The 22022-nt window shown below is 44.8% G+C and overlaps 1 protein-coding gene across 1 annotated transcript in view; it reads right to left on the bottom strand.

Moving 5' to 3' along the window:
• PRKCQ (protein kinase C theta) overlaps nt 1–14756 on the bottom strand; it is a 153176-nt gene extending 138420 nt beyond the window's left edge. Inside the window, exon 1 of the mRNA XM_032623438.1 lies at nt 14553–14756. The gene's annotated coding sequence lies outside the window, so the exon portion shown is untranslated. The remainder of the gene's footprint in view (nt 1–14552) is intronic.
• Between the last annotated feature and the right edge of the window lie 7266 nt (nt 14757–22022).

Here is a 22022-nt window from a genome sequence, read left to right as displayed (position 1 = left end):
GAGCATTAGGAAGGTGGACTACGGCATCCCACTGCCTGCGTTCAAATCCCGGCTCTGCGGTTTAGCAGCTCGGTGACTCTGAACAGGCTGTTTAACTGGCTTCTTCGTCTGTAAAATGGGGACAATAACAGGACCCACCTCAAGTGAGTTAATAGATGTAAACAGATCGGAGCAGCTCCTGGATGCAGAAAAAGCTCAATCCAAGTCAGTTATAAGTACTAGCACTGAGTTTGATACACTCAACAGAGTCAAAGGAAAGATGGTCATATTTTCTTCCTCCACCATTTAGCAGAAAACATATTTTCTCACGACGATTACTTCCTTTAGAGTTGTTTTGTCAAAAGGCGGCTCCTGCTCTTTCAAGGTGGGTCTTCCTCGCTGGGGATTAGCTACATCCTCCCTCCCCTGAGTCACACCACTTCCCCTGAACCTTGTCACCAGCGTCAAGTACAACAGTTTCACTTTGACGTTATTGAGTCAATTTGGCTCAGGAGGAAAGCTATTCAGACAAGCGAAATAAGCAGCACCGTGGACTGAGGAGTGATGGTCCCACATGTTTTCCCGGAAGCAGCAACTCTTCTTCCCTTTGCCCAACTTTTCTCCCGCCCTCTTGGTCGGGCAGTCACCTGTTAAGAAGGTGTGCAGCGGAGTGAGGCTGTGTTATTGTTTGGCATCGGGGTGCCCCGCCTTTTAACTGCACGTCCGGGATGCCCCGACAGGGTGCGGTTCCCGCATCTCTGTGGATGCACATGGCTGGGTCCGATGTCAGCCTTCTGTTTCTTCCTTCTTAACCATGACACTACGCTCTCACTGAATACTCTGTTTCAGCTCGTCTCTGGTCCTCTGTGTCTAGCGTGTCCCCTTTCTCTCTCTGCACGTTGGCGGTTCTGCATCCACCTTTGGTTCCGTCGCTCAGCTCACTCTTCACGGCTCTGACCTCCTCACACTGCCTTCTTCCTGTTTGGGGTTTTCTGGTCTTCCCTCCAGGCACCCCGCCACTCTACCCTGTGCGTAGACTATGCTGACTGTAATGCCTGAGCGCTTGCTCTGTGGGGGACAGGCCAGGGCTGGACTGGAGAGAGAGACTCGGATCCCTGCCCTCAAGGAGCTCACGGTGTGGTCGGGGAGGAGGGGGTGTTATTACTGCTGCGGTGGCTTCCTCACAGGGCACTTCACCGGGGGAAGGATGCTTTCATACAGCAGGGGGTGGGGGAGCCTTCGCAGAGGCAGTGATGTCTGAGGGGCCAGCCAAGTGAGGATGCAATGGGAAGAAGTGTGTCCCAAGCACATGGTCCCACGTGGAGCTGTGCTAACCAAGTGGCGGTTGAAGAACGACTGGTGCTCGGGGCCTGGTGAGAGCGAGGCTGAGAGGCAGGCAGGGGACAGATAGGGAAGGACCTGGCAAGCCATGTGAAGGGTCTGGATCTTATTTTGTAGGTGACACAGAGCAAGGCGGAGAACGGCAATCAGATTTTTGTTTTCATCAGGTCCTTCTGTCAGAGTGAAGAGGCTCCATCTCAGGAAAGAAACGTGAGGTCACTTTTACGAAATGTTATCCTATAACAGCCTAAATATTTGTGCTAGGCTGTGTTTCCACAGATGGCTGCAAGAGCATCTCCCATTCCAAAGCTCTTCTGCAATGCCACTTGGCCGGGCCCCTCCCTGTGATCTTGGCTGTCCTGGGATTTGCTTGGACCAGTAGAACTCCGTGACGCTCTGTGTCTTCTTAGTTTGGCCCTTAAGAGATGTGAGCCTTTGTGTGTTGGGAACACTCACTCTGAGGATCTAATTACCATGAAAGGAAGCCCAAGGTAGCCGCACAGAGAGAAAGAGAGGGAGCGGGATGTCCCAGTCTTCAAGCCATACCTACCCAGTGCCATATAGTATATGAGTGGTCCCATCTCAGATCTGGGCACAACCTCACGAGAGACGCCAGGTGAATCCATCAGGCGCAGAACCAGCCCACATTCCTGAGCCACAGAATCATAAGCAAAGAAAATGGTGCTGTTTTAAGCCACTAAGTGTCAGGGAAGTTTGTTACACAGTGACTGATACCCAAAGCAGTAGTCTAGGTCAAATATATAGCACACCACAGCCTTGCCAAGTTCAGGACAATCGCATTGGTCCACGGTCAACATGTGCTAAGCTGTACTTCACTTAATTACTTATCACCAACTCTTATTTCAAGCCTATGTCACACTTAACGGAGGAGCGCTCAAGCTTTTGCAAAAAATGGTTCTTAGAAAATGTCATCCTCTGATTCCATCTTGCAAAAAGGCTAAGAAAATGCAGTTTAAAATTGCAGATTAAAATCGCAATTGTTTAAATGCAGATTCAAATTCCCTGGAATTCAGTCTGAACTTTCCTAATGGTAGTTTTCAGACAAATAGCCAAACAAACACGTGTCTCACTTTTCGGACCTGCAGAATGTCTGTTGGCTCTTTATAATTTGCTTTCTTAGCTATATTGCTAAATGTCTTGAGATAGGTCAGTACTTGAATAAACGGTGTGATCTCTCTCTGGGTCTAGATATTTAGACCTAGAGATCTTGACTATTCTTCCATGAGAAAATATCTACAATATTTTTTCAGGAGAAAACTGATTTTGTATATTTAAAGGAAGATATATTCTCTCTGTTCTGAATACCTCTAGTCTGTTCTCGAAAGAGAAAGGCTTGCCCTTCTTCCTTTCATTTCAACTGAAATAATAAAATTCAAATATGATGTTATGTGATGACATTTCTCTCTACCAGCTCCACCTGTGGGAAACTGTTAACGGATAACTTTGCCTTCATTAATTTCTAAAATTATGTGCTAGTTTATGCTCGGCAATATTGGCAATTTGGGGTCAAGTAAGTCGCATTTTATTTTAATAAGTAATGCAGAGCCTTCCCTACTGCTCACATGGCTTTCTTTCCTAAAGCACTTTTCATCAAAGTTCCCAAGTGCACTATAAATAATAACAAATCTCAATGCCCAGGAACTAGGGAAGAATCCCTGTTGTCAAATCCTGCGTTTTTTTGGAATGGAGGAAGGTTCAAGTATTTTGCGCTGAACCTTTGGCAAATATTCAGGCTGCCTCTGCTCCAGAACTTGGAAATTATGCAACTTATTTCTCCCTGAATTATTTCAACATTAAAAGGAGTTTTACAAAACTATCTAGGACTGGCTCAGCTGCATGTAAGAATTACTCTGATAAAAGAGTTTATTTATGGCTACTGTGAATATCACTCCATCTGTACAGCCTAAATATGTCCTTAAAAATGCATGCTGATTTATTTTTCTTTTCCAATGACTGATGCAGAAGAATGAAGAGAGTTCCCATTCTGAGAGGGGAGAAGATGCTATGTGGCTGCTATTCATCACGATCCTATCTTCCAGAAACAAAGTCCACTGAGGAAATCAAGTTGTTCTTTTTGGAGAGGCGGCATTTTGAGAAAACCTGGTTGTTATTAGATTTCTTGTGTTACACAGTAGAAGAAAAAATGTGTTGCTGTTATCATGTGAAGTTTTAATTTGCAAAATCTAAACGACAGTGGAATGATTTCAGTGTTTGGGTGACTGCACTCCCATTTACTGGTGAAGGGTTACACTACTGGTTATATTCTCTGTTCTACACCTGTGCTTACGAGCGGGCTAACTACAGACTGGGAGCCATGAACTGTATCCACTACTGCGCCACACCAGGTGCCTGGGTGAAATCCCGGTGTGACTAGAATGTGTAGATATCAAAAGAACCCCCCGCCCCCCAAACAGCTACAATATATTAGGACCAGGAGGGATCCTACAGACTCCTCATCCGACGCACTCGTCTTATGGTCAATATGACAAAGCAGGAATGAGAACGTGGGTCTCCTCGCCCCCATTTCTGTGACTTTTCCATCTGCCTTCACTGTTAGATGGCTTGGGAAGACTGGCAAGGCATGGAAAAGCTGGACAAAGGCAGGGGGAAGGATACCCCAAGATCCTATAGCCTCTCTCCAGTCTCTGCTACTGAAAAAGACAATCTAATCTGGATTAATACCCTTGGGTGCCAACTCCCGTATGTCTTCATTTATTGCAAGGGACCTGGAAAGCAAGGTGGAGGGACTGGCACAATGGAACTGGGCAGGGGAGGGGAGGAAGGCAACAGGTGACAGGGTATAGAGTCTGGCCAAACAGACATCAATGCGCCAAACTGTAACGACATACTTGGCCCTATGCACCACTTCTGAGCCAGACCCTTAACGTTCACCTTAAGCAGACAGGCCAACATTGCAGTGCTTAGGGCTCTGAGCACTGATTAGGCCCTGAAAAACGTGACAGTCAAAGTCAGAATCCTTCTTGTCAGCGATGAGAGAAAAATAAAATCTATTCCCAGACTAGGAGAGGCTTCATGAGCTTCCGCAAATCAAGATGCGGTCTGAGCTCTGTGCCTAGAGTTTAAGAAAGAGAAGTAAATAGAAGACCTGGAATAGGTGAGCTTCCTCAGGAAATACTAATTGAATTCGAATATCATTATTGAGCTCTGCTTATGAGCTAGATAGAATCTCAAGTCCCCAGAGACATGAGGAAGCATAAGAGGCAGGGTGACACATTACAAGCTACACAGAAAAGGTACAACACACAAAGACACTTGCTTGGGTAATTGCCAAAGGGACTCTGGTTGAGAAGAGGCTCCATGAACAAGGTGAGGAATAGCACTTAAGGGGGCCACCTGATTTTCTTATTTCCCAAAGGAAAGCAGGACACATGGGATGGAGAAGCCATTAGGCTCTGGAAGGAAGGGGTGCTGAGTGAGAAGTGTCTCCCTTGTTCTGCAGTCAAAGATGAGCGTAACTCTTTGGTTGCCCTTGTGTGATTCCCCCACCCACCCCCCGGGGGGCGGGGAATGTCACAGTGGAACTCACAGAGCTTTTCCCCTGAAACATGATGGCATTCACATAGCAAGTATACTAAAAACTGCCTCTGAAATCCCATTGAGGTGACACAGGCTTTTGAGGTTAAAACCCTAAGCTCCGGTTTTAACATTGTTTTAGCTGTGGCTTACTTGCCATTAGAAACCCACGCTGGTGTTCATTTTATTATTGCTGGGATTTATCTTTAATCCTCTTTAAAAGATTATGTTTTTTTCCTCCGCTGGTCCCATATTTTTGGTTACACTTTCAGTGAGTCTCCTAAATAATTTATTACTCTTTAAGATATTTTTCTTCGAATATTCTCAATTATTTAATCTTTGGCATGCCTTTATTGTCCTAATTCTCAAATTCAGTCTTTTACTTTTTACCTTAATGAAGTGTAAGATCATGATGATTCTGTTCTGAAGAATCCTTAAAATCTTTTATCGTTTCATTAAATTTTTTAACCTCTTTTACCCTTTGATAATTTTTTATTAAAATAATTTTGCGTTCGCTGTATATTTGCATTTAATGTTTATCTACTGCCTCAACCTTGTAGGATATTTCAGAATATTTCAATATTCCTTTTTGTTTCCTGATCATTCCTAATCTTTTTGTCTTTTATTATTGGCATCTCCCAGCGAAGTGAGAAACTATGAGGATGACAGAGGGAGAAAATCATACCACAGAGCTGGGGAGATGGAGTTTTTCCCTGGTAGCAAGATGCGTCTTTGCATTTTTCAATGTTTCCCATCACCTTCAACTCTGACTCTGTAGTAGAATGTATCTAGATAATTCCAGAGACCCACAGGCAAAAAATGCTGAAGATCATAATGATTATATTTGTGTAGACATTTAAACTACCAGATTGGGATTAGCACACAGTCCCTTAGACAATAAAGGTTCTAAAATGTGTGGCTCATTTATTTATTCCACTAATATTTATTGAGCACCTACTATGCATCAGCAACAGTGCTAGATACCAGGGATTCAATCAAGAATAAGAGAATGTGCCTTCTGCCCTCAGAGAGTTTACAATCTATTTGGAACATCTAAAGGTAAAGAAACCAGTATATGCTAAGTGCCGTGCCAGCTAACGTGTACTGACTGGTTGCCACGCATGGGGCTAAGTGCTGTATATAGATGATCTCGTACATGCTTTAAGGACATGTGGGAGGAAACAAAATCCTAATTTGGAGGAAGAGTTTTCCAGAGGAAAACTATCTAAGTGAGGCCCTGAAAATGTAGAGAATAGCCAAAGGAAGGCGGGATTAGAGGTAGGGCAGAAATTTCCATGAGGCAGTGGGATGCACGGGACCACTATGGAACCCAAAGAGGCTTGGACTTGGAGGACAGTGATGTGTGTGGTGCTGGAGAGATGAGGCTGGAGAGGACGGGGGAGTGCAGACCAACTAGAACCTTCTAATTCATGTTACAGGGTCCAGCTTTCATTCCAAGTACACTGGGTGGCCATTGGAGAGTGTAAAGCAAGGAGTGACAAGCTCAGATCTGGGTTCTAGAAGGATCCTCCCAGCTGCAGCACGGAGGACAGTCCACAGTAACAGAGACCAGTGAGGAGGTTCTGGCAGTGATCCAGAAGAGAAATGGTGTGACCTGCAAATAGCGTGGGGGCTGGAGAAGGTGGATGGAGTAAGAAGATAAGCAGGGGGTGCGGCTAACAGAACTTGGTTTGGGCTGAGCTGCGGAGGTGACGAGTCAAGGAAGACGTCCAGGTTTCTGCTTGTGCAAGGACAGCTGATGCCAGCGCCAGACACGGAAAAGAACGGGAGGCGGGTCTGTGGAAAGAGAAAGGGGAAGACGACACCTGCAGTTTGGCGCCTGGGGTGCTGGATGCGCCCATCTAGCAGCAGCAAAAGAGGACTCTGGATAGGTCATGGATGGGCAGTGGTCAGCCAGGAGGTGGCTGTTAAGGTCAGCGAGCGGTGAGGTTACCCATGGGGTGAGAACACTGAGGAACATCAACCCTCCAGGGGACAGAAAGGAGAGGAGCAGCTTGAAAAGCACAAGAGAGGAAGGAAGAACGGGAAGGGGGGATGGGAGGAAGACGTTGCTCAGAGAAGCCACAGGTGCTCAGTAGCTGTCTGCTGCAGAGAAGTCAAGGAAGACGGGAGAGGAATTATAGCAAGAATCAGCAAAAGGGAACAGGAATGGGATCCATTCCCAGGGGCAATGCCAGATGTCTGTAGCCAAGACACGGAGGGAGAACACAGAGCAGCAGGTGCAGAGGACAATTTAAGGAGTCTGGCTGTGAAGAGGAGGAAAGAGAAGTAGCTGGAGGGAGGCACAGAAGGATGGCCTTTTTCTTCAAAGAAGAGAGGGATTTCAGCATGTCTGTACAGGGAGAATGGGGCCAGGCATGAGGGAGGGAAGGAAAATACAGGTGCAAGAGAACATAATCAAGAGAACGAGATTCTCAAGGAGGAAGAAGAAATGGATTCCAGAGCTTCAATGGAGGATGAACATTAGACAGGTGAGGCTTTTTTTCTTTTTTCTTCATTGTAAAAGACGGGAAGGATGGGAGGGTGGATCCAGACAGAGTTGGGCTTGTAGCCCTGTGATCTCAGGGTAAGGTGGTTTTCATCAGGAAAACTTCCATTTTCTCAGCGAAGCAGGCTGAGGGGGTGACGGTGGCAGGAGACGGTCTGAAATAGCTGCTGTAGAAAGAGTTGACCAGGCAAAGCCTGAAAGCCTGGCAGATGCTGGAGATCCTGGAATCACGCACCAGGAATTTGCATAATTGCATCACTTTGTCCAGTAGAAACTCATCAGCCTCTGGATACACATTGGGAAAAGGAGACAGTGGGACTCAGCTATGGCCCCAGGGATCCCAGCTTTAGAAAGGAAAGCACGGCGCCTCACATGGCTCCACGGAGGCTGCTTCGCCCAGCAGCAGGGAGAAAGCTTCAGTGGGGAGGAAAGAGTGGCCCTTTTCATCTTTGTCAACAGCCCTGGTCTGTTTAATCAATACTACTTCTTCCTATGTGACTTAGTTCCTTAAGAAGCTGATGGGGTATATCCCAAAGTCCATATTCCTCTTAACTAACGTGGAATATGGTTATAACACATTCCCTGAGAAGATGTCTTCAAATTGCGGGAATACAATCTATGGAGGCCTGAAAGGAAGATTAAATTGTGAGCCAAGAGATCAGGGTTCACAGCTAGCCATTTGTCAGGTAACCCTCGGTCAAGCTTCTTAAGCTCTACAAGCCTCAGCGTCTCCTCTGTAAACTGGAGATGATCCACCCAATGAGCAGTATCGTAGGAGTAGATAATTCCATGTATCCAGGCACCTGCATGGTGATCGCCCAACTAATGTCACTTTCTCCTGCCCTCCCTCCAGGCCTGCGCCTGTGTGATTCTATAACTTAAAAGGAACATTATAGAAAACTAAATGTCATGGGTCTATCATTTTCGAGCTTTTGGGTAAGACACATGTCCCAAACTCCAGGACCCAAAATTTCATGAATCACTCTTGCTACATGAAATGCATGCTGGTCTTTTCTGTTCCATTCGACTTCATATTTAAAGATATGCTTGTTCCAACACAGTAAGTTAACTTCATAATCCAATAATGGATTGTGTCTTGCAGTTTAAAAAACACTGGGTGAGAGACCTGTTTTTGTATCACTGAAAACATTAACGGACCACAGAACGGAAAATGCTGAAGACTATTGCTCTAAAAGCGCTACACACGCAGCTGACGTGAATTTCTCCCCAAACTGAAAGAAAGGTCAGCTGACTTTCATGAAAGACTTGGCTTCTTGCTCACCTGGGCTGAGAAGAGTTGTCTTATCTGACCATGAACTCACAGCACTTGGCTTGCTTTGGAAACTCCCCCGTATCTTGGCAACACTCTACTTGCTAGATGCTTATTTTAGCATCTACTCAGTGTGAACTGAGTAGAGGGCTGAGACGGGAAAGGGGGTAAGATAGCCAAGGGCAACTAAGGGTCCGCTCTTTGTACTTTCAACTAAAGAGTGTAGTTGATGCCAGTAGCACACTTTGAGGGGGAACTCTGGGCTCAGCCCCTCTACTCACTCACCCGCTGTGCTCAAACCAGACTGTCTTCCTTTCCCTCACTAGGATGTCATGCTCACAGTAATCCTAAAATGCCATTCCCACCTTCCAGAACATCCTCATCAACCCCTCAGGTCTCAGCTGAGCCGTTGCTTTCTCTGGGACATCTTCTCAGACACCCCAGATCTACTGCTCCCATGACACCACGTATGTCCCTAGCACAGCGCTTACACCCTCATTCTGCACTCATTTACTCACTACGTGCCAGCACTACTGTAGGAGCTGGGAATACGGCTACGGACAAACGCCAGCCCTCAGGGAGTTTATACTCTAGAGAAAAACAGACAAAATAAACATATAACGTTGTCATGGACCGTAATATTATAAACTGACATATAACAATACAAACATTGGGCTGGCCAAAAAGTTCATTGGGTTTTTCCATAAGACGTTATAAAAAAACCCAAATGAACTCTTTGGCCACCCCAATACATGATGAAATCATCACACTTAGAATTTCCCCTTCATCTGGCTGCATCTCCCCCCCGGGGGGGTTATATGGCACAGCGTGCGTCTCTGCGCCTCCCAACAACAGCTTGACAGATGAAACCACAGCAGTCAACTTTTTGGTTCTCTCCACTGTCCTAAGAATCTGTCTTGGGCCTCCCTGGTGGCGCAGTGGTTGAGAGTCCACCTGCCGATGCAGGGGACACGGGTTCGTGCCCCGGTCCGGGAGGATCCCACATGCCGCGGAGCGGCTGGGTCCGTGAGCCATGGCCGCTGAGGCTGCGCATCCGGAGCCTGTGCTCCGCGGCGGAAGAGGCCACAACAGTGACAGGCCCGCGTACCGCAAAAAAAAAAAAAAAAAAAAGAATTTGTCTTGTTTTGGTCACATATAAGAGATAACTCAACCTTTACCTAATCTTCCGCAAAGGGTCTGTTCTGCACATTTAGTGTCATTAATACTAACGCCACGCTTACTTGATTCTCAACAACTATTCATTGCTAAACCACGAGGTCCTTCACGTAAGCAGGGGCAGCCCTCCCTACAGAGACGCGGTGTTTATCTGTCAGGAGCCCTCCTGCCCATGGGTTCCCTAGTCCCCCAGGAGGTGCTGGAGTAATAAGTCCTCCAATTATTCTTCGCTAGAAAAAGGGACATAAGCACAAGGTGAGATAGGAAAAAACTAATTCAGGAGCAGCACCGGCCCAGAGAACCCGCACGTCGGGCACCAAATGATTTGGTAAAAGGCTAACTGGTTAATTGGTTAACCTCACACCCATCAGGATGCCAACTGTCAAAAAACAGAAAATAACGGGTGTCGAGTATTGGCGAGGACGGGAGGCACTGACACCCTCGTGTGCTGTTGGTGGGAGCGTAACATGGTACAGCCGCCATAGAAAACAGTGTGGTGGCTCCTCAAACAACGAAACCCGGAATCATCATTTAATCCAGCAATTCCACTTCTGGGTATACAGCCAAAAGAACTTAAAGCAGAAATTTGAAGAGATACACCCATAGTCATAGCAGCACTACTCGTAAGCCAAAATGTGGAAGCAGCCCAAGCGTCCATGAACAGATGAATGGATAAACAAAATGTGGTAGATACATACAATGGGATATTATTCAGCCTTTAAAAAGGAAGGAAATTCTGACACGGGCTACAACACAGACGAACCTGAAGGACATTAAGCTAAGTGAAATAAGTAATTCACAAAAAGACAAATACTGTCAGATTCCATTTATATGAGGTCCCTAGAGTAGTCCAATTCAGAGACAGAAAGTGGAAGGGAGGGGTGGATGGGGAGTTGTTTAATGGGTACACAGTTTCAGTTTTGCAAGATGAAAAGAGCTCTGTAGATGGACAGTGGTGGTAGTTGCATGGCAACGTGAATGTACTTAATGCCGCTGAAGTGCACATTTAAAACTGACGAAGATGGGAAATTTTGTTATGTGTATTTTATCACAATTTAAAATATTTAATTGGTAGGTCGTCTAGCTCTGTGGTTTATGGCAATGTTTGGTGATCACACACACCTGATTCTAACAGTTACCAGCTGGAAGAGCTGGGCAAGGGACTCAACCTCCCTGAGCCTCCGTTTCCCCATCTGCAGAATTCGGATGGTGATGGTGGTGGTGATGGTGATATCAAATTTATATAAGCTTCGCGAAGATTAAACATTACAGACAGTAATGTCTGTCAAATACAAATAAAACTGAGTATAATGTCTGGCACATAAATTATAAATAATAATACATCAATAAAACCATGCCTTATTGCTTTTATTGGCTCTGATTACCATCAATATTATTAGCTTAATTCAAAAGTTAACATCATAATTTTTTTAAAAAAATGATATAAATGAACTCACTTATGAAACAGACTCACAGATTTTGAAAACAAACCTATGGTTACCAAAGGGGAAATGTGTGTGGAGGGGGGATAAATTAGGAGCTTGGGATTAACATACACACACTACTAAATATAAAATAGAAAACAAACAAGGACCTACTGTATAGCACAGGGAACTCTACTCAATATTCTGTAATAATCTATATGGGGAAAGAATCTGAAAAAGGATATATGTATATGTATAACTGAACCACTTTTGCTGTACACCTGAAACTAACATTGTAAATCAACTACGCTCCAATAAAACGGAAAAAACAAAAGTTAACGTCAATCTGTAGAAGTATGTGCTGTCAGAGTGAGTGGCTCTGAATATCCGCTAATTTAATCCCAGAGCAGAAATCTATGATTGTAGGCTTAGGATGTGCTATTCCTAATTTCAGAAACCTCTGCTTCTCATTTTGCACCAAGGATATCTTTAGATGACAGAGCAATGTGTATAAGTGCTTGACACGTTAAAATAATGAAAGATGTTTCCATTATTGCAAGGAAACACCTTTTATCTTTTTTGCCTCGACATCATGTTTTCCTATGAGTTTCTCCTAATTTCTGCCTTAACAGTTGAAATACATATTAGAAAGCAAACCTGGATGATTTGCTGCTTGAAAACGAGACACTTAACGTTTTAAAATAGAAACAAAGAATGAGTTTAATGCTATGTCATGTCACCACAAGACTAATTTCCCTACTTTTTAATTACAATCTGATTTTGGGCAACAAAATTACGTAAATATGAAACCACATTATACATCGGTATTCTCTGGGACTTATAACCATTTTTTATTTTTATGAAATGATTTGTGAAAATTACTTGAAAAACAGATAAAAGATTGAACCCTTTAAAATGGAAGCCACCTGAAATCAAAAATACGCTTAACAGTCACATTTGATTACTATATCAGCAATACTTTCAAAGGCCAACAATATAATCAGTAACTCTAAAACATGAAATGCACTAAGAACAGGAAGTACTAATTCCAATTCCTATTTTAAAGGAGGGCAAATGTCCTATCATCAAATTCTGCAATTATAAGGAGATCTGTGGAGCTTTACTCCTGAATCTCCCGGTAGATTTCTACCAGAAGCCCACACTCTCAAAAGAAAATCCTGAACCCAGTCCACATGGAATTTTAGATAAAACACCAAATTCATGACACGAAAGAATTTCGTCTTTTCCACAGAAGAGAGACAATATATTACAATGGCATGAGGGACCTTTATAGAAATGGCCAAAGACAAATGGGCTATTCGAGGGAGCCTCCAGGACCTGCTGTGAACAGGAGAAATCTCATCTCGGTGTTGAGAGGGATCTTTGAGATTTGAAGAAGGACCACTGTGTGACTTACTGAACAATATCCCTGCATACCCGAAAGACAAGTGACACCAAAAAAAGTTCCAGTGTTGACCTATGTATCTTCCAAACAGACTCAATAGGGAGTGTCTGTTGCAGGGAGGAGGGTCTGGGAGAAGGAAAGCAGCTCAAGCTCATCTGAGAGCCACCTGCCATCCTGAGCAACCATCACACAAGACAGTGGCGGAAGTGAACAAGTGATATGCAGAGGAGGTAACAAGAATCCTCCCTGGAAGTTTACATTTTAAAAGTTTACAAGAAAAATCACAGGGGCTGAAACAAAGGCTGGTGATGCTGACAGGTTACTCTTGAAATCAGAGAGAAAAGTTAAGGGGGGGAACCCCCAAAAAAACCAACTTAATTTGTACTTAATTGCTAACTTGGAGGAGTTCCACAGCTGGGGCTTTGAAGGTTTTAGAAGCTCTTCCCATGTTGCCTCTTTAAATATATATACGGTTCAATCAGCACAAGAAAGACTAACCAGATCAGTCAGTGGCAGACACCTGCCTCAAACAATGGCACTGATCTCCGAGGGATTTTAAACAGCTGTGCATAAACTTCAAAAGTAATTTGCAACCAAATTAGTAAATGTCACCCTCCTTCCAACCAGACACAGCATTTTTTAAAAGACATTAAGCATCCACGGTGAGACTGCCATTTTATAAGAGTTAACAAAGATAAGTTACAGGGGAAATGAAGATGGTGATTCACAAGTTTGGGTGTGTGGGGGGGCACCTTACGAACAGGGCTTGTCTATTAAGTATCCCCATCAGGAAAGGACGGTGGTGATCACAGCTTCTAGAGAACAATGTAAGAAGAGCAACAACCAGACTCGTGTTCAGAAAGGGCAGGGCACCTGCAGGACCCGCACGTTACCGCTACCTAGGAATGGATCATCCTTGGTCTGGGTCATTCTCTCCACGGACACAGAGCGGTGTCCTCTCCTTCTCCCCGTGTCACCACCTCCTTCCTTGTCAGCTTGGTCCATCACTGAATCATCTTTTCTTAGCACCACTCTGATCAGGACAGCCCCGAAGGACAAGGCAGCTCAGCAGTGTTGTCCCTGCAGAAACCCCAGCATCTCCCAGGTGAGGCCGCCTCGGGCCTCTCTTCATTGACCCCGTGGGGAGTAACGAGCCGTTAGCATGAAAGGTCCATTTCACACTGATAACCAGGGCTCTTAAAAACCCAATAAAATAAAGACACTGACTCTACTTTCTTAACATGTGGCCCTCAAAGCTGAAAAACATTCTTACCAAGGTTACAGGATTGAGCACCAGGAAAAAAAACCACTCATCCACAATTACTGCATGAAGCACCACTTTTTTTTTTCTTTGTATCTATCAAAACCGGCCTCGCCCTGACGACGGCCCCTGGAAACAAACCAAGTTTGTTTAGAAGCGAGTGTTAGCAGCCCTATCCGATCCTCTAACAAATGCCAAGAAAACTGGTTATTTTCCTCTGCGGACAGGTTGCCACTGCATCAAACACCTCTCCTTCCCAATACGTGCCGAGAACACAAAACTTTCCGCCGCCCTCCTCCCTCCCTCCCTCCCACCCAAGCCGTTCGTTCAGGTGAGAGAAAACCCCAGAAACAAGAGGAGGCGGCCCGGCCCCTTCCCCAGTGGCCTCCGCCCGGCCAAGGTCCGCGCATCCCGGGCACCCCGCGCGCGAGAAACCACGGAAACTAGACCCAAAGTTTGCGGCTCGAGTGGCCGTTTCCGAGTTCGCCATCAGCCTACTCGCCCCTTCCTGGACCGGCTGGGAGCCGGAGCCCGAGCTGGGTGGCCACCCCCCGCCCCTCGCAGGGCGCACGGCCCCGGCCCCGGCCCCGCGGCTCCTGCCCTCCCGGTCGGCGCCCGGCGCAGGGACCTACCTGCGGGCGACAGCGGCCCGAGCTCTCGGCTGGGCGGCGGCGGCTGCGGCGGCGGCGGTGGCTGCGCGGGAGCGGGCTGCCGGCGCGGTGGGTGCGCCCGCGGGCGGCGCCGGCCAGGGGGCGCTAGTCACCCCGCGGCCCCACCGCCGAGCCTGCTCCGCCGACGCCCTCCCCGGAGCCGCGGCCCGCGCACCACCCGCCGCGCGCAGCTCTCCCCTAGGGCCCGCCCCGCGCTCCTCTCCGCGCTTCCGCTCGCGGCGGCTTCGGCCCTGAGAACGGCACCCATCCCCGCGCTGGGGATACTGAGCCAGGCGCCGCGCGCGGGCAGAGGGGCCCCGAGTCCACGTGACTCTCCATCCAACCAAAGCGAAAAGCGAAATGAGCCTTCCCACGGGAAGGCTCAAGGTCATTAGGTAAAAAGAACTTCAGCTGTTTTGCCAGCTTTTCCACTAGAAAGGACTAGAACCCTGTTCTTTTAAAACGACCCACCTGAGAAGGATTTGGTGCCGTTCTGTCCGCTAGATAATCTTTCCTCGGTTGTGGCCTACCTCTGACTGTTCCTGCTCAGTCGTTTTATATATCATTTCCAAGTTGCATTGCTTTGAACTTGACAGCCCTTGAAGCTGCAGTGCAATGTCTTATCAGCGCGTTTGTCATTGGAAGATTTTACGCCTGGTTTGTGGTACTGATGATCGTGACGAGCATAGTTGGGGTGCTTTTTCCTGTGCTCTGTAGAATTAACTTTTCATTCAGGTTAGAAAATCTATATACTGGTTACCAGTACTGCAGGGCCGTTCCCTCTCAATTAGGCTACGAAATGATTAAAATGTACTTGCTGTAGGCTTTTGTTGCTATAATATACTAAGCCCAGGTTAGTTTAAGAAATAAAACAATAGTCCTTTGTTTTGTCTTTTCTTTTTTTTCTTTTTTCTTCTTTTTTCTTTTTTTTTTTTAGAGAGGGAGATTTAAAATGTATGGAAGAGCCTAACCTTGGATCAGCGCGCTTCCGATCATGGAAGTATAGACCGTCAGCTGACTACAGCTCAGACTACAGCTAGTCCCAAACTTCTAAAGATGAAAAACTGAGGCCCAGAAGGGTTTACTGACTTAATTCACATAGCTGCCTTGTGGCAGGCCTGTGCTGGGAAGCCAGATATGCTGACTTTACCCCCAATCTGTATGAATTCAGCAAAGCAAACGCACACACCTTTTACAGATAAAAATATATTCCCTGAAAAGTTTGCCGTCTCTCACACTTATCAATATGCAACAGCACTGCATGGACCGTGGGGCCAGGATCATCCAACAGAGAGGCTGCCACCTCTTGGAAGATAGTAGCCAGGAGGTGTGAGTGTGGACAAACATTGGCTGTGTAGGCTCACTGTGACATCACCAGAGCCTGGCACACAGTAGGCGCTCATTGTATATTTGCTATTGAGATTTGGTGGGAAGATGCATCTATGGCTGAGAACAAGGTGGCAGAGCTGGAGAAACGACCCCCACTGAGAGGCCCATCTTCTCTCTGGGAAACCTCCTGGTTCAAGATGCCTTCCTCCCGGCTCTCCACAGCCGTCCTTAAACAGAGCCTGTCACACAGAAGAGAGATGGCAGACTGCCAGAGGCTGCAGGGCCTGGGAGACAGCAAACCCACTCATTCCTCCTTGCTGGGGTTTTCAATGACTATTTGAGAAATGACTATTTGAGAAGGAGGTTAAATATTAATCACATGTAGGGGCTCAAGGGAAAGTCATATGTCCTTTTAATTTAGTCAGTAGTCAGTGGCTTTTAAAAAGTTTCAAATGATGGTGATGATGATCATATACTGAGTATCTACGAGTGGCTGTAATGAGCACTTTTCATGTTTTTAATTAGTTATTTTTGTGATGAGCACTTTTTTTTTTTTTTTTTGCGGTACGTAGGCCTCTCACTGTTGTGGCCTCTCCCGTTGCGGAGCACAGGCTCCGGACGCGCAGGCTCAGCGGCCATGGCTCACGGGCCCTGCCGCTTCACGGCATGTGGGATCTTCCCGGACCGGGGCACGAACCCGTGTCCCCTGCATCGGCAGGCGGACTCTCAATCACTGCGCCACCAGGGAAGCCCTATGATGAGCACCTTTGATGCACTATTCATTTCATCCTCACAACAATCTTAAGAGGTGGATATTATACCCTCATTATCGTCACCATCATCACCATCATCATCTCTATTTTAGAGACGAGAATAATGCAGCTTAGAAGGATTATGCAGCTTGCCCACAATCATACAGTTAATAAAGTACCACAACCAGGGGCTTTCCTGGTGGCGCAGTGGTTGAGAGTCCGCCTGCCGATGCAGGGGACGCGAGTTCGTGCCCCGGTCCGGGAAAATCCCACATGCCGCGGAACGGCTGGGCCCGTGAACCATGGCTGCTGAGCCTGCGCGTCCGGAGCCTGCGCGTCCGAAGCCTGTGCTCCGCAACGGGAGAGGCCACAACAGTGAGAGGCCCGCGTACAGCAAAAAAAAAAAAAAAAGTACCACAACCAGTATTCAAACTCAAGCCAGTCTGAAACGGCTCCCTTAGGCACTGTTGAATACAGCCTCCATTCTATAGCCATACCCTCCTTCTTCTGCTTCTCTCTCTTTTGGACGATGGTCCCTGGAGACCCGTGCTACTCTACTATATAACCATATAGTCCTACGATTGGAAACCCATTAATCTGAAGACTGGATCTTTTAAAACAATATTCAACAAATGTCTAGAAAGGCGTTGTTGTTGTTGTTGTGTTGAATCTCATCTAAAAGAAAAAAAAAATCCCGATTTGTTCTTGTTACATGTAGGCGTTAGGGATATCTGTAGACCTTTCTGACCCCAGCACCCTGTATAGCCAGCCCTCCCTTCCCCAGACTACAAGGCATTTCTGTTTTGTGTCAGACTTTGTCTCATTGTTTTATAAACATGGCTGCTGCTCAGAAGTTCTCCACACCTTTATTTCCTGGAAGAGGAAATTGCATTTCCGGGAGGGGCTTACATGTGGGTGGTGAGGTTCCACTCATTACGTTAAACACACCCGAACTTTCAGTTCTGTACTTCTTTCCCTGCTTCACCTTCTGCCCTGAACTTTCCTGGAATTGTGCTGAGAATAAGACTGTGGGGCAGCTTTTTCAGTTTCCTTTAGCTGGGAAAGACATGATTTCTACTCTGGATCCAGAGCTAAGGAATAAATGACTCTCTGGAATCTTATCTCTGGGGACATCTCAATCCATCTTCCTTCTACTTGGGATTTGCAAAAGGTAGCTGAAGACATCTCTTTGCTTTTAATTTGGACCTGGTGGATGATTAAGCTCTATCTCCCAAACAGGCCAGCTCTGACACCCTTCTGTGAAACTGACCTTGGGATTGAAATTAAAAAGAAAATATTCTTATTATGGGCCTCAATTTGGAGAAAGACGGTATTAGGGAGAAGTAGGATATGATCCCACAGACAGTTTGAACAGAGGATAATTTCACAAGGACCCTTCTGTCTGTGCGGAAAGTCACCACTCGGAGGAAACCAGTTCGGACAATTTCATGAGGAGTTTATAAAGTGGTCCACCTCAACACCCAGAAGAATCAGCATGGAATTGGAAGACAATGACCTACCCTGACTGAAGATTTGATAAACATGTTGTGTCTGGTGTAAATTTATTCAGAAAATGTCAAAATTATTCTAGGAGCTACGGGTGAAAGAGGCACAGACAAAAAACAGGTACGTTCTTGTAAAACACAGGGAATATAGCCATTATTCTATAATAATTATAAATAGAGTATAACCTATAAAAATTTAGAATCACTGTGTTGTACACCTGAAAATAACATATTATCAATCAACTATACCTCAATAAAAATACCACTGCCTCGAGAAATCATCTCACACCAGTCAGAGTGGCCATCATCAAAAAATCTAGAAACAATAAATGCTGGAGAGGGTGTGGAGAAAAGGGGACACTCTTGCACTGCTGGTGGGAATGTGAATTGGTTCAGCCACTATGGAGAACAGTATGGAGGTTCCTTAAAAAACTACAAATAGAATTACCATATGACCCAGCAATCCCACTACTGGGCATATACCCTGAGAAAACCAAAATTCAAAAAGAGTCATGTACCAGAATGTTCATTGCAGCTCTATTTACAATAGCCCAGAGATGGAAACAACCTAAGCGCCCATCATCATCGGATGAATGGATAAAGAAGATGTGGCACATATACACAATGGAATATTACTCAGCCTTAAAAAGAAATGAAATTGAGCTATTTGTAATGAGATGGATAGACCTAGAGTCTGTCATACAGAGTGAAGTAAGTCAGAAAGAAAAAGACAAATACCGTATGCTAACACATATATATGGAATTTAAGGGGGAAAAATGTCATGAAGAACCTAGGGGTAAGACAGGAATAAAGACGCAGACCTATTGGAGAACGGACTTGAGGATATGGGGAGGGGGAAGGGCGAGTTTTGATAGGGCGAGAGAGAGTCATGGACATATACACACTAACAAACGTAGTAAGGTAGATAGCTAGGGGGAAGCAGCCGCAAGGCACAGGGATATTAGCTCGGGGCTTTGTGACAGCCTGGAGGGGTGGGATGGGGAGAGTGGGAGGGAGGGAGACGCAAGAGGGAAGACATATGGGAACATATGTATATGTATAGCTGATTCACTTTGTTATAAAGCAGAAACTAACACACCATTGTAAAGCAATTATACCCCAATAAAGATGTTTAAAAAAAAAAATACCACTGCCTCTAATAAAAACAGGTATTTTAAATCCACAGCTTGGACAAGGGAAAAGGGAGATTTGTTTCCCCTTTCCCTCCAACTTTATAGACATTCAAGTGGGAAAAAAGGATAACAATTAGAAATTTTTATTGCCAGAGGAGAGCTCTAAACCGGGAAGCAAAAATTGGTCCTCCCCTTAGGGAGTAAGTAAACCTTGGTTACTGTTGATAGTAAGATTGATATCAACTCTGCCAAACCATGAGGGGGAATGGTGAAAGGTGAATGCAAATTTTATCCTGAAATAAAAAAGGAACAATGTTCATAATCTGGTATGTTTGAGAGTTCTGCTGTTATTATACATGCTTAGTAATGTTAAGCTAATTTTAAAGTCTTAGACAACGTAGGGGAGGTAGGTGTTACGTCTCCATTTAAGAAAGAGATGATGAGTGCACCAGCATAAGCTAAAACTTATTGTGCATTTATGGCGGGTGTCCAGGCATAGTGCCCAGCACTTTGTTTAAGTTATTTAATTTGATTCTTACAACAAGTCCCTTGAGATGAGTAATATCCTCTTCATTTTCCAGATAGGACAGCTGAGCTTCAGAGGTCAAATAAATGATTTGCCAGGTTCATTGAGCCAATAAGTGTGGGGTATGGCTTGACTCCCAGTCTGTTGACCCCTAAAGCCATGATTTTTGCCATCATGCACAGAGACAAAAGCTGAAATTATAGCCTGATTCTCGAAACACTAAACGAATCGTGTATGTTTACAGATGTCCTGATGAATACAGTATTCTAAGAATTAACACGTGTGTAGATGGCCAGTTGTAAATTAGAATGTATCAAAATGCCCACTTAATATAGCCATAGAAAATAAAAATTTTAATCTTTAATGATGCAGGATGCTTAGAGTAAATCACTTTTCCTGAGCATCAAGTATTGTTACATCATAAAGAAATTGAGCATGAAAGTGTTTCTTTTTTTTTTTTAAGGTAGAGAGTTATAAAAACACAATATTGCTGTCTTTTTTTAAAATTTAACATCTTTATTGGAGTATAATTGCTTTATAATGGTGTGTTAGTTTCTGCTTTATAACAAAGTGAATCAGCTATACATATACATACATCCCCATATCTCCTCCCTCTTGCATCTCCCTCCCACCCTCCCAATCCCACCCCTCTAGGTGGTCACGAAGCACCGAGCTGATCTCCCTGTGCTATGCAGCTGCTTCCCATTAGCTATCTATTTTACATTTGGTAGTGTATATATGTCCATGCCACTCTCTCACTTCGTCCCAGCTTACCCTTCCCCCTCCCCGTGTCCTCAAGTCCATTCTCTACGTCTGTGTCTTTATTCCCGTCCTGCCCCTAGGTTCTTCATAACCTTTTTTTTTTTTAGATTCCATATACATGTGTTAGCGTACGGTGTTTGTTTTTCTCTTTCTGACTTACTTCACTCTGTACGTGCTATCTTGTTTTAGTTGTGGCTTCTGACGTCATTAGGCGCCATTTTTTAAAAGTCATCCCTGCCCCTAAAGAGACTCCAATTGTAACGTAAGTATCTGAATCAGATAGTGAATGGTTTAATGTTTTAATATGGATACAAGTTAACACAATAAACTTCTGGTGTGTTTGTAAGGTCTAAGGATAGAATCAGGGAGAAAGGAAAGGTCCAGAATCTCTGAGGATCCGCAGATACGTTTTGGATTTGGTGAGTCCAGGTATATCAGCAAAATGAGTATGGCCCAAATGGATATAAAACTTTGTCTGAAATTAAAGGGAGATTGACTAGATAGAGTCATCTATACAGAGCACTGTTTTTTAGTGATTCTCTTCCGCCAGTGGAAAAACAACAGCAAACTGAAAGTGCAAAAGACCGTACATTCTGATGAGAAATCCTCCCCAGGGAGGATTAATAAATCTGAGAATTAATCTGTGAATTCTGGAGGGAGAAATTAAGATGAAACTTTGGTCATCTTTATAAAGTTGATTATTGCAATTCTACAATTTGACACAGCACAATTACCCTTAGATCTGGAAATCAGTGAAGGCACATTGGAGTAAAGTGCTTTGTTTCTCAGTCTCCTTTTTGAAAAAGCAAATAACACACCTGCCCCTCATTACTCCCTTTTTCTTCAATCCACACCTCTCAAACACATGTTGTTTATGCTTTTATTCTGCCATTAAAACACACACACACACACACACACACACACACACACACACACACAGATGGAGGGAGGGGATTTATGTTGGACTACATGGGGTTATTCTGTCAGGTTTCTTTGAGCTATAAAAGGCCAAGAATAAATGCCAATTAAAAGGAAGTTCTAATTGTTAGTGATGGGGAATGTAATATAATTTGCTTCTAGTACTCGTTGCTGATTTAATAGAGTCATTGGTATAAAAAATTCAAATATTCTCAAGGAAGTCATACACTGATGGCACAGGGAAACGCTGACAATCAAGAATTTCTTCTTTGTGTTCAGCTTTCCTGACTACACGATAGTTTTAAACATTCACTTTAAAGTAAATATTTTGCGAAATGAAAATATAAGTAATTTCTTTTTTTCTCAATGGTTAGAATAGTGGCCTAATGAGGCTAAATTGACCATATTTCGCTGTGCTGTGAGTCAGAGGTGCTCTGTTGCATGCTCCCGCTTCATCCCCCAACCCCAGCATCTCACCCCTGAAATGTTTGTTTTTAGCACCAAATGGTGATGCTTAAGACCGGTT

The sequence above is a fragment of the Phocoena sinus genome, chromosome 2 (genome assembly GCF_008692025.1).
Source record: "Phocoena sinus isolate mPhoSin1 chromosome 2, mPhoSin1.pri, whole genome shotgun sequence".
Classification (NCBI taxonomy): Eukaryota; Metazoa; Chordata; class Mammalia; order Artiodactyla; family Phocoenidae; genus Phocoena; species Phocoena sinus.
The sequence above is the reverse complement of the archived record's forward strand: the minus strand, read 5'-3'. Positions and strand labels throughout refer to the sequence as shown.